This window comes from Anarrhichthys ocellatus, unplaced genomic scaffold, assembly GCF_004355925.1.
Source record: "Anarrhichthys ocellatus isolate YVR2014 unplaced genomic scaffold, GSC_Weel_1.0 scaffold12, whole genome shotgun sequence".
Classification (NCBI taxonomy): domain Eukaryota; kingdom Metazoa; phylum Chordata; class Actinopteri; order Perciformes; family Anarhichadidae; genus Anarrhichthys; species Anarrhichthys ocellatus.
This window is the reverse complement of record NW_022280042.1, coordinates 1,435,331-1,439,809: the sequence shown is the minus strand read 5'-3', so window position 1 is coordinate 1,439,809 and position 4,479 is coordinate 1,435,331. Positions and strand designations below refer to the sequence as shown.

The window sequence follows — 4,479 nt, the reverse complement described above, 5'->3', positions numbered from 1 at the left end:
ATCGGCTCAACCGGTTCCATCCAGCTTACGGGGGGGGGGGGGGGGGGCTGGGGGGGATACTGTATGAGCTTTGACGACATGCGAAAGACTGGAAACGCTGACCAATCAGAGCAGACTGGTCTTTTTGGGGGCGGGGCTTAAAGAGACGGGTGCTAAAACGGAGCGTTTCAGACAGAGAGTGAATACAGGTATATTCAAATAACATTGTGTTTTTAGAACATTAAAACATGTTCTAGTAGAACCCTAAATACAAAGAAGAACCTGACAATGAGCAGCATTAGTCTCCTTTAAACTGAAAAAGACCCTTAAATGAGTCCACAGCAGTGGGTCCTTTTTGCAGTTATTCCACAAGAAAGCGACTCATCTTAATTAATATGTAGACTTTAATAAGGACTAATATCACTCCTCTCTGCTGTTGCATTGACTGGCCACTAGATGGTGTGTGAGCCTTACTGTTGTCCTCCTGCTGCAGCAGCACCACAGCAGACTACAGTAAAGGTTTTTTTTTTGGGGGGGGTTCTGTGGTACTAATTAAGGCTGCTGGTACATCTCCTTCCAGAGCTGTTGAGGAAGAGAAACCCAAAGAGAAGCAGAGGGTGTGAGGGAGCATCTGTAGGACTGAGGACATGTCTGGAGGAGGCGGTGATGGACGGGGGCCTAGTTGCTAAGCACGCTGTGCCGCATGAAGCCTCACCAGACAACGGCCCGCTGCTATTTATAGAGCAGGCGTGGTACAAATTTAGCTCATGCATAAAATCACGGTTTAGCTGCCTCAGTGTTCCCTCGCTGAGGCTGATTCTTTGTCAGTTGAAGGACACTCCTGAGACCTCAAACAACAGCACGGGACTAGTTTAGAATGTTCTATGTGGGTCCAGACTACTTGATGCCAGGAGACAGACTGAGCCCCATGTGATGAGTCATTATGCGTATCCTACATTAACTATCATCATATTTGAACATTGCCTCAAAAATACCAAATAGCCTGAATGAGCAGATTTGTTCTTCAGTATGAGTGATTGAGACTTTGTGGCATTCACTAATATTTATTAGTATTGATATTTAGAAGTTGAACGTAGAACAAATTCACAAATGATCCTAAATGGTTTAAAATATATGGTTAAAAACCACCGAGTCCTGTCAAGTGTTTCGTAAAATATACAAATACAAGAAGTCACCGCTGACCTCTAGTGGCCGTAGTGATTACGACGGGAGCAAAAGGAGAATACAGGTGATGTCGTACAATGTGTGCATTAGTTGGGGGAGGATGGGGGAGTCAGACGAACACTCTCACCCATGAGACTGCTGTTTAAAACCAAAAGACAATGTTGTCTTATTTTACTGTGCTTTTGTCGTGTAACCTGCGTACGTAACTAACACCACATACGTAAGTTACATAACAAACGTTGGCTATTTTAACCCAAAGACTAAACAAACAGGACTGTCACTCAGGAGACAACTGTTCATGTCCTGTGGGAAACCAAGTCAATGTGGATCTAACTTGCAAACCCGAGTCAAGACTACAAACCCAGGATTCATGACTGTTTACCTCATTTACCTCATTTTGTTCTCACTCTGCAAACTAATTTAGATCTGCCTGAACTAAATGCATCTCAGGATGAAACTACATTTAAAAAAGGCTTTAAACAGTTTTTAACAGTATTTAAAAACAAAAAGAAGCTGCATAAAAACAAAATGGGCTGATGTGCACGTCACGAATCACACGGTAGATTTGCGTCAGCACTTTTTTGGTCGCCAAAGAAAGAACATCAATATATTATATTATATACATAATAGTGAATGAGGCCCAATGTCTCTTGTTGTCAAATCGAATCATAGTGTGTGATTTGTCCTGAGGCAGTAGAGTAAAGTCCCCCCCCCCCATGGCCTCCTGACAAAGTGCTCCGTCTGCAGTCTAATTAGAGGTATCGTATCACTACCAGACCCTGGGGGGTAGACCCCAGATCCTCTTTATTCTGAGGTCAGCTCCCTAAAGACTGCCCACTTCCCTCCTCTCCTTTTCCTCCATCCTCCTCTCCTGACCACTTTCTCCCCTCCTCTCTCTTCGGTTGTTAGTGAAAAATGGCCATGGTTGTGTCATTCTACCTGTCGGCATTCTCATGTTATCAGTGCTGATACTCAGTGATGAGTTCACTTTTCACCCGTCTCTGTTGTTCTTCACGAGTGTGATGGGCCAACTGTCGTGTTGACTTGCATCACTGCATGTGTCCGAGCATCTGAGCATGCAGTGGGAGTAATGCTGATCAGCATGTGGCTCAGTGATGCTGCGAAGAGGAAGAGACACCACAGCATTCTCCTCCTTTGGTCCTCGTGCATTAACAGCATTTAAGTGACTATTCTGAGAGAGTAATATTAAACATACACCAGAACGTGTACTTGCTTTATACCAGCATCACGTTCAGAAACAAATTCCTGATCTTATTAAACCTAAATTCAGTTAATATTTTGGGGTACTTTCACTTGTCATAAAGAGCTTATGAAGAAATAACTGATTATTAGTGTTGTTAGACTGCAAATCAACTGCATGTTATGAATTATGTCTTAGTCGTTAGAGGGGTTCTCATACTCAAATAAAATGCATTTAGGGTGAGGAGTCTGAGCAGGGTGCAGTCTGGGTGGATATGGATGCGGTCTAGGTGTATGGGGTCTGGGTGGACGTGGATGCGGGTGGATGTAGTCTGGGTGGATGGGGTCTGGGTGGAGATGGATGCGGGTGGATGCGGTCTGGATGGATGGGGTCTGGGTGGAGATGGATGCGGGTGGATGTGGTCTGGGTGGATGTGGATGCGGGCTGGGTGGATGTGGATGCGGGCTTGGTGGATTGTGGGCTGGGTGGATGCGGTCTGGGTGGAGATGGATGCGATCTGGGTAGATGCGGTCTGGGTGGATGCGGGCTGCGGGCTGGTTGGATTGCGGGCTGGGTGGATGTGGTCTGGGTGGATGTGGATGCGGGCTTGGTGGATTGCGGGCTGGGTGGATGCGGTCTAGGTAGGTGAGGGGCAGACTCCAGCCAGCCGTAATCACAGCTATCCATTTCACTGAGCAGTGGGAAGACGATGCTCCCAGTGGAGCAGAGTGGTGGTAAAGCCCCTCCACTCATGAGGGTTAGGTTTCTCCTCCTCTCACCACAGAGCAGCCAGCAGCAGATGCCTATCTCTGCCTGTTCTGTTCCTGCAAACAGCAGCAGAAACACGGCTGTTGTTGTGGCAGATAAAGGATCTCTGGAGATACTGAGCCTGTCTGAACACACCTTCTCTGGGTTAGGACTTCAATGAGATCATGGAGCTCATTGAAGGAAAACTCCGTTCTCCTTCTCACAGTTAGCATTTAACTCTAAAAGCTCCTCCGCACAAAAGTCCTTTCATCTCTGAATGTTCATTTTATTGATGTTTATGTCGGCTAGAAGCCTCCATCTAATGATCATAAGGCTGGAATATCTCTACAACTATTGGACATTTCTGTTCCCCAGATGATGATGAATTGTTATAACTCTGGCCCATCCTAAGGGACAGGAACAACATATATGTTCTTAAGTTATTTTTGAATATTAAATTGAACCGATACATACATGATGAAGAAAAAGTTTCCTTTTTCTAAAAAAGTAAAAGACGGCATTTATTACGCTACCATCATGTGTGAAGTCTGGACCAATCACAACAGGCCATTGACGTGACGTCACAACACTGACAAAAGTGGCAGCTCTCTCTCTCTCTCTCTCTCTCTCTCTCTCTGGTTAAAAGTCAATCTCGATCTGTCACTCTCTGGTTAAAAATTAATCTCGATCTCAAAATAAACTTCTGTGTTCTTAGGGAAACGGTTATATTAGGCAGCAGAAGCACTGGGTTAGGTTGAGGAATAGAACGTGGTTTGGATTAAAATAAGAACATGACACAAGTTACGTTATATGTAACCTACGTTACATAACGTTAAGTAACTTAACTTATGTACAGAACTTCAAATAAGTCAACGTTAACGTTACGGTTTCACACGGGACACAACCCCGGTCTCCTGGGTGAAAGTCCTGGTTTTTATTTCAGAACAGAATTTAGAATTAAAAAACCAAAAACCAAAAGTATCAATTCCCCTGTGATTGGGACGAGTCAGAGCGACTATGGCTTGTGAACGTGTGGATTAGACCAGACAGCCACTGTTTAGCCGGTTCAGCTGACATGAAGGCTAGAATACAGTTCTGGGACCAGGGATCAGCTGCTGCTCCAGTCCTCGGGCCTCAAGTTGGGCTAAACTGGATCAATAGACGGGTAAACAGTGGACTCATCACTCTCTGCTGTGCTCATTGAAACGACATGAGCTGTCTGTTGCCTCTGACCTGTGACCCCCCCCCCCCCCCCCCCCACCCCCCCCCCCCCCCCCCCCCCCACAGAGCTGGAGCTGACACCGATCGATGGGTAGAACCGAGGAGCAGAGAACTGTAGAGAACCACTACAGATGTTTATAGAGGAG

The 4,479-nt window shown here is 45.7% G+C and overlaps 1 protein-coding gene across 1 annotated transcript in view; it reads left to right on the top strand.

The window, feature by feature from the left end:
* slx9 (SLX9 ribosome biogenesis factor) overlaps positions 1-4,479 on the top strand; it is an 8,611-nt gene that overhangs the window by 1,208 nt on the left and 2,924 nt on the right. The gene's annotated exons all lie outside the window — the stretch shown is intronic.